The 8,134-nt window shown below is 39.2% G+C and overlaps 1 long non-coding RNA gene across 1 annotated transcript; it reads left to right on the forward strand.

The window, feature by feature from the left end:
• Positions 1–496: 496 nt before the first annotated feature.
• LOC146551521 (uncharacterized) lies at positions 497–7,971 on the forward strand. The gene is made up of 4 exons (XR_014889906.1): positions 497–877; positions 2,096–2,186; positions 4,290–4,405; positions 5,885–7,971. It is a non-coding gene; the product is annotated as an uncharacterized LOC146551521 (long non-coding RNA).
• The last annotated feature ends 163 nt before the right edge of the window (positions 7,972–8,134 follow it).

The raw sequence follows: 8,134 nt of genomic DNA on the forward strand, positions 1-8,134 counted from the left end.
CTGTTTAGTTTTCTGTCTTCATTTATGTTGGAAGTGATAACAGAGCTGTACGTTTTAATTTGTTTCCAAAACCCCGCAGTCAGGACATGCTATATTGTATTTAGATGGAAGCTAGCGAGCTAACTTCCTGCTAACTTCTAACTCCGTTAAATGTCATAAATTCCGTTTTCATGGATGCCTGGATGTTAAACTCAATTGTTACACCTGGTAGAGCAGAACGCTGATCATTTTATTAAAGATGAAAGACTTTAGACAGTTTTTCAACTCTCAGTAATGCCATAGTGATCATTTGATATATGGACCTGCAGCAGAGTTTAGGCCCAGACACGGCTTTACTCATTAACAACACACAAAATGCCAAACAAACCAAACGGACTTGGATTTAAAACTGTCCGTGTCTTTCTTCCCAGTGAAACCTTTAAAACTCGCCTCTGATCCACACTGCTTCATTTCTCCCAACACTTTCTCCATGCGCTGGTAAAAGAAAAAAGAAAAGCGCGAAAACCGTGCGTCGGCTGGACTGATGCTGGAACGTCATCACCGCGCTTACTCTGTTTCTTAGCAACAGAAAACATCTGCCTCCGCCAGGACCAATGAGGGCAGGCGCTGAGCGGAGTGTGTTGTCTCCAGTTGCTGTGAACGGGATATTTTAGGAGTCTGGAGAGCAGCGAGCGTCTCACCCCGACAGGAGCTCGAGCTCTGCGCACGTCCGCCCGTCTGTGTTTCTGTTTGAACCCACACAGGCTGCGACTGCAGGCGAGCTGGAGAAGCGCTAGATCGCTGTGAGTACGGTGGATGAGGCACCCAGGAAAGGATATCACGGTGGGCAGAGGAAAGGAGGCTTTAAAAACTGCTGCTCGACAAAAAATTTTGAAAGGTAAGAACCCGTGGCTTAATTATAATTGATGTATTGGTGGAAAACAGCTGTTTCTTCCCTAAAGTGTCCATTAAAGTTGTTTATTTATTGAAATGTGTTTTTTTTTTGTTTTGTTTTGTTTGTTTTTTTACTTCGGGTAGAAATCAACTGAAATAAACGAGAAAGGTTAGTTCAAACAATGCATATGCTCTTCATTGAACAATAATAATATAAATATTTAAACTCTATGTGATGAAGGACTGGCATCTTGATTTAGGAGTGTTTTAGGGATGTAAGTAAATGCAGGGATCTTCACTATTATTACAGAAGCTGCTCTTTTTTTCTCTTTTAATCCTAAATATACTCACATCTTCAAGTGCTGCTTTTGCTTCAGAAAGAAGACTAGTACCTGTGTCTGTCTGAGCTGCAAACTGTTGACTTCAGCTGGCAAAAGGTTTTTGATGCAAGTCATTAAAAAAAGAGCTTTTGTTATTTGCCAAATATTCTTCAGATTGTAAAACTCCTGACCTCCTACTCCAACATATTCCGCTTTTAGCAAAATTATTTTCAGCAAAAGAAAAGACAGCAGGCAGAATGCGGACAAACACACTGACACACACTTCCCACGCAGCCTCCATCTCTCTCTCTCTTTCCCTCTGCTTATGCATCCATCACCATGCATCATTCTCGGGATGCAGTTGGACGATAGAAACTGCGTGAGTCACCACAGCAGCTTCAGGGGAGCCGGTGTGAATGTTTCACGACGTAAAGCTTCCCACTCTGTGTTTATGATTGATTTATGGCATTTTAAATAACATCACCCACACATGCGCACGCATTCAACCCTTTTATCTCTCCTCCTCTCTTTTGATCTCTCTTAAATTCAAATGAGCGGATTTTGGAAGCAGCGTCTGTAGATACATTTCGCCAAAAATGCAGCATCGTGTAACAACATTAAAGGATTAGATCAGACATTGTACGTTGCACATACAGTGTGTGGGTGCTGTAGTGTGGGAACGTATACATCTGAAAGATGTTTTATTAATGCCCCAACATGAACTCATAGTTCATGTTGTGCAGGTTTATCACTTGTTAGATGCAAATGACAATGTATAGAACAAAAACTCCAGGTGAAGAATGCGAAAGATTAAATGTGATCAAACGTGAAGCTTCTTTGTTTGTGTGCTGATGTTTTGGTCCTTGCTGATACTCATTTGTCTGTGTGTGCATGTTTTCCAGCAGGAGTCTGAGGGCGATGTGGAGGATCAGATCAGCTCTGATTTAAACTCCGGTCTGAGAGCTGAATCGGCCGTGGCCCAATCGGCAGCAGGTAATTAAACCTTCTGTCTCTTCCTGCAAACCAACATCTCTCAACCAGGAATTAAGAGTGATGTGACAGAAGTCTGCTCTCTTAATGTTTATAGCTCACACCTTTCCATAGATTACATTAACTGGACATGACCTCTAGTGGCCGTGTGCATTGACTGAATGCAGCAAAGGTAGAAAGGAAAGTTTTCAAATAATAAAATTACTGAAAATAAAATTGGTATTAATACATGGCAAAATAATACACGCTTATTTGTTTAAAATAATACATTCAAATCACGAAAAAAATCTAACACAAACTTAAAAATATAAAAACCAACTGAGTCAAATACCTAAAAAGAGAGAAAACGTTACATAAAAATATGAACACATTAAATAAATTTAAAGAAATTACACAAAGTGACCCAAACTAACTAAACAAAGATGAAAATGACCATACCATACCATACCAACTTTATTTCTAAAGCACTTTAACATAAAACCAGGGTTTCACAAAGTGCTGTACATGTTAATAGCATACGTAAAGAAAATTAAAATGAGATACGATAAAATAAATAGATACAATAAATTAAAACATGTTAAAACAAATTGAGTCAACCCCTCTAATCAATGCCAAAGGCTTCAGCGAATAAATATGTTTTAAGAAGACTTTTAAATTCAGAGACAGAAGAGGCCTGCCTAACATGCAAGGGCAGATCATTCCACAACTTTGGAGCTGCTACAGCAAAAGCACGATCACCTTTAAATTTATACTTAGTTTTCGGTACCTTAAGGAGCTGCTGATTGGCGGACCTAAGGGAACGGGCAGGTGTATATGGTTGTAGTAGCTCCGAGAGGTAGGGGGGGGCCAGGCCATTAAGAGATTTAAAAGCAAATAAGAGAATTTTAAAAACAATCCTAAAATGTACAGGTAGCCAGTGGAGTGAAATTAAAATAGGGGTAATGTGCTCAAACTTTTTTGTTCCAGTTAAAAGACGTGCTGCAGCATTTTGCACAACCTGCAGGCGCCTAATGGACGCATCACTAATCCCAAAATAAAGTGCGTTACAATAATCCAGCCTAGAAGTAACAAAGGCATGGATTACTGTCTGAAAATGCTGTTTCGATAAGATAGGCTTTATTTTGGCTAATTCCCTCAAATGAAAAAAGCTAGATCTTACAACAGCTCTGACCTGGCTTTCAAGTTTAAGATTTGCCTCTATTTTAACTCCCAGATTAGTGATGACTGGTTTAACATACTGTGCCAGTGAACCAAGATCTATAATAGTGGCCTCAGAAGCGCCACCAAAAACCATCACTTCTGTTTTCTGTTCATTAAAATGTAAAAAGTTCAAAGCCATCCAAGTCCTTATTTCATCAAGGCATCTGAGCAGCGGGTCTACTGAGAAGCCATTTATCTTTTTAAGTGGGAAATAAATCTGGGAGTCATCGGCGTAGCAGTGGAAAGAAATCCCATGTTTCCTGAAAAGAAGAAGAAAGGGACCAGTTGTTGCAGGCAGACAGAGAGACACATTAAATCAATAGAAAATGATACAAAACCAATAAAGCGGACACGGATAACTGTAAAGCACCACAGAGCACTGCCATATGCAGTGTTAGAGGATTGAAAAAGTAAAGAAATGACCTCAAAAACACATGAAAAAAGGAAATAAACCCTAAACTAATCAGAGATGGGATGAAATCTGACCATAGAGAGTGAGGAATGACCTGAAAAGGAGGCAAAATATGACAAACACGCGTGCATGATCTGCAAAACAACTGTGGGAGCAAAAAAAAACATATCCACAATGACTCAATAACCAAAGCAAAGCTGTAGTTTCAGTCTTTAAGTCTGTCCTGAGAGGCTGAACTGTCTTGCAGTCTGTGCAAAAATGTACATATATTGGATTTTGGTGATATAGATAATTATCACCAGCTTTAATCCAAGAATACAGAAACCAACATTCACCTTATATCACATGGAAGCAGTTTTTGCTCTGGATAAGCACTCAAGTTAAAACCAGCCAGTGAAATCCCCTCAGTGTAACACAGAGGCTTCAGCACATTATGATTGTTGTGCTGTGGTGGCGGCAGAAAGCAGTGATCTCTGTGTGGTTGCCTCCAGCAGCTCCTTCCCCGTGAGAGAGACCAAACCATTCAACAACGTCGAAAGTTGCTTACTTCAAGAGGAAATATGCGGAGGAGGAGGATTTACACCGAGGCCTACGTGGATATTTTCAAAAAGTGCGTGTTCTTTTCTTCTTCTTTTGTTGTTTTCATGCCAGCGTGACTTGATTTTCTGTGCCTGAAAGACCTTAATACAACAGCTGAAACGTTTGGTGACTTCATAGCTGAACAGGCTCGCCAAATGTTTCTGGCTTATTACTTCTTTTCTACTGCCTCTTCCTTCTTTTATCTTCTTTCTTTGCTTCTGTGCATTCTCGACATTCACAATTCTCTCCATCACTTTAACGGTTTCACTCTTTATTAGCTGGCCTTCATCACATCACATCCTTCAACTTTATTCTGGCATCCTATACAGTCTCCACTGTTTCTCTGCTTTGAATACCTAAAGTGTTCACTGTACCTTTAAAGGTTTATGCATTTCAGGCATGAATGCAGTTCTACAAAAAGAATATGTTACAAATAAAAGTCGTGCAATAAAAAATGATACCTAGGAATATATACAAGTATAATCAGGAATTGGGAAAATATTCTAGTTCCCTGTTCCAGCTCAGTGAACTGCAGCTATATATATATATATGTGTGTGTGTGTTAATTAATAATTAATTAAATTAATTAATAAATGACATCATTTAGCCAAAGTCACAATCATGGTGGTTATTTTTTTTTCAGTCTATTTTTTAATCACTTAGAGGAAAAACACCCAAGGTTCACTTTTTGAGAAGCTAAAAAAATGTGAGATTTGTCCAATTTTTCTATGATAACGCACTTTTTTGCCCTTCTATTCCGGTCAATCATTTCCTGTCTCAGCTCAGAGTTTCACTTCATAATAAAAGCACCATATGTTGGAAGCGCTTTAAAGACTAGCTAAAGCTGCCATTGTTTGTAATGCAGTAAAAAACTACAGGATTATGTTTGAAAATAGCAGCATTAAACATTATAAAAGTATTTAAGGATGGTGCTCAAAATGTGCGTTCTCCCATTGCCTCCTGGAAAAAGCTATTTAGAAACTTTGTGGGCAACAGCCATCAGAAGCATTTTTTAGGAAGACTATCAAAGATTTGTTTAACAGAAATGTTCCATTTTTGAAATCTTCTCATTTAAGTTTGCTTGCTTTACAATTTTAAAGCACAACTGCAGTTTAATCACAAAAGGTGGACAAACTAAGCAAACTGGATGGAAACCCTTTTTCTACATGTCTACATAGATAATTGATTGTGTGTATTAGAGAGGTAAACTCAAACAATTTTACATAAAAAATACAATGGGATTAAATGAAGGCAGGAGAGGGAAAATATCTCCAGCTAACTTTATTTTAAATAGGTCAGTTATAAAATACATTATGTTACAAAGGTAAAGTTTGCTGTTTCAAACCACATTCAACCCCCTTTTTAATGCACGCTAAAATACCTTCAGTAATAATAATTAAAAAATATATTTTTTCTGATGTTTTTTGAAAATTCTCAGTATAAATTGTCAAAATAAAAAAAAATGTAAAGACACAATCTGATCTGCTGCCTTCACGTTTGCCACTTGCAGCACTTGATACTGCAGGAGGACCGGAGCTGCATCCTGAGGCTGTCCCTGGAGAAACTAAGGTTCCTGGAAGATCCCGAGGCCTACCTGAGGCGCTCCGTCCTCATCAACAACCTGCTGAGAAAAATCCACCATGAGGAGGAGGAGCTGGAGGCTGAGGAGGAGGAAGAAGAAGATGAAGTAGATGAAGAGGAAGAAGAGGAGGGAGTTATCGGGGATAGGGGGCAGCGGAGGCTGATGTACCCAGACAGGAAGAGAGTGAAGGTGCTGGTGACAGACTGCTGCTCCCCGGGCTTTGGCCTGGAGGAGCTGCAGCACTACCGGCTGGTGCCGTGTTACCCATCAGCTGGTTGCCTGTACAGCCTGGGTACCTGCCCGGGCCTCACCCCAAACCACCAGGTCCTCCTGTACAACCTGGATGACAATGGCTGACTCTCTGCTCCTCACCGCCAGGCCTCTTTTCAAAGCTGGGAACTGCAGCGTCGGTTCATGTCACAGGCATGTGGACTCGCACTGTTTGCTCCAACCAGCAGGAGGAAGGCTGCTGCTGCTGCTGCTGTTTTTCTCCCTGTTCGCTAAAAATGCTTTGAGGGGAATGTGTCGCAGGCTCTGTTTCGTGCATCAGCAGGACGTCGCCTCTTCTCGTCACCTTGCTGAGAAGCAGTGGTGGATTCAAGAATCTGAGAGACCATTTTCTTCTTCTGCCTCAGGAGTGTTGATATTAAACTCTGCAGCAGCATTACTGCTATTTACTGTTTGTGCAAATGTAAGAGACTTTAAGCAGGCAGCATTTTTTTTTAATTCTTTGCAGCTGTAGTATTATTGATTTTTATTGTTACTGTTGCTCATGTAAACTGTGAGCGCATTCAGGGATTTACAGACTGCTGGCTACTTTTGATGCACCTTGGCTTGCGTGGAGAATATTTGCTGATTTGCTTCTGTTATCTTTTTATGCTACTGTGTGATTTATGAAATATTCTGTGTAACATTCCCTGGATCGTGTGAATTCTAATGCTATGAAGAACTCAAGGCACTCATTCCCCCGGGTGCGTTTACTGCCTGTGGGAAGACTGTTTTCTCTCTGTGGTCGATGTCCCGTGATTATGTTTTCATTTTGCAGCACTTTGCTGCCCCCTGCTGGTGGAAAAAAATTATCTCAAAGCATTTATTAGTAGTCTGTGTTCAAATAAGAAAACAGAGGAATGCTTACTTTAAACCTCATTCTGATTTAGCATTAATAGATGTTATATACAGATTATAACCCACTATAGATGTAAAGAGATTTATCAACGATTATAACATCTGCTGAAACATACAATATAGCAAACATTTAACACGTTTTCAAATGAGTTATAACTGTTGGCAAACACTATTATTACCATACCACCAACATGTAGTCTGCATAGTCTAAATATCCCAGATTATACATATATGTATAATAAAGAGAGATAATGCTAGTGGCAGTAAATACCTAAATATAAAAGTTTTTTTTCTTTTGCTATGTAAAAAGGAGGAAATATTTTTTTGTCAGTTCTATGAAGTCAAAATACTTTTTTTCTGATACCAAATATTGCTTTTGTGAATGCATTTCAGCCTCGTGGTGTTTTAATGCTGGATTTCAGAGACCAGAAGGCCTTTAACTTGATGTTGCATTCCATTTTTTTCTTACTATGGTTCCAGCACCAGTAGTGTTTTCACAGAGGACCGAGGTTTGCTAAAGTGGTCAGAAAATAGGTTATTTAACACGGCACATTGGTGCTTTATAAAGCTGACTTACTTGCTGTATGACAACAGCGATTAATTATCCATCCTTCTTCTGTGTCTTTTCGTGTGTTCAGTGTCTATCCAGGAGTTTTACTGATTTTTGCAATGTGCATCTTGATAACAATCACTTAAATGGAAAAATAAAGGAAAATAAGGTAAAACAACAATGACAAACTAAAGGCAACTATTAAAGAAAAGCTTGATATTTTAAATCAAGAATTTATATTTTGATGAATATGAATAGTCTGTATTTAAGAAACTATTTTGAAAAAGGGCCGTTAAACTTTTTTCATGTGATTGATTATCAAATAAAGTATGTAATGTGACATTTTTGTTTCATTTTTTAATATTTCGACCTCTCTATCAACAAAGCGCGGTCACGTCACGCCATGACGTTTTCAGTTCCGTTGAATGTTGTGCGTGCGCGCCGGAACCACCGTTGCTTTCAAGTGCTCCTAACAAAGACAGACTTTACAACCTCACATCAGC

The sequence above is a fragment of the Mchenga conophoros genome, linkage group LG19 (assembly GCF_057382185.1).
Source record: "Mchenga conophoros isolate Kocher_MC1m ecotype Shallow Benthic linkage group LG19, M_conophoros_male_GT1.1, whole genome shotgun sequence".
NCBI classification, from domain to species: Eukaryota; Metazoa; Chordata; class Actinopteri; order Cichliformes; family Cichlidae; genus Mchenga; species Mchenga conophoros.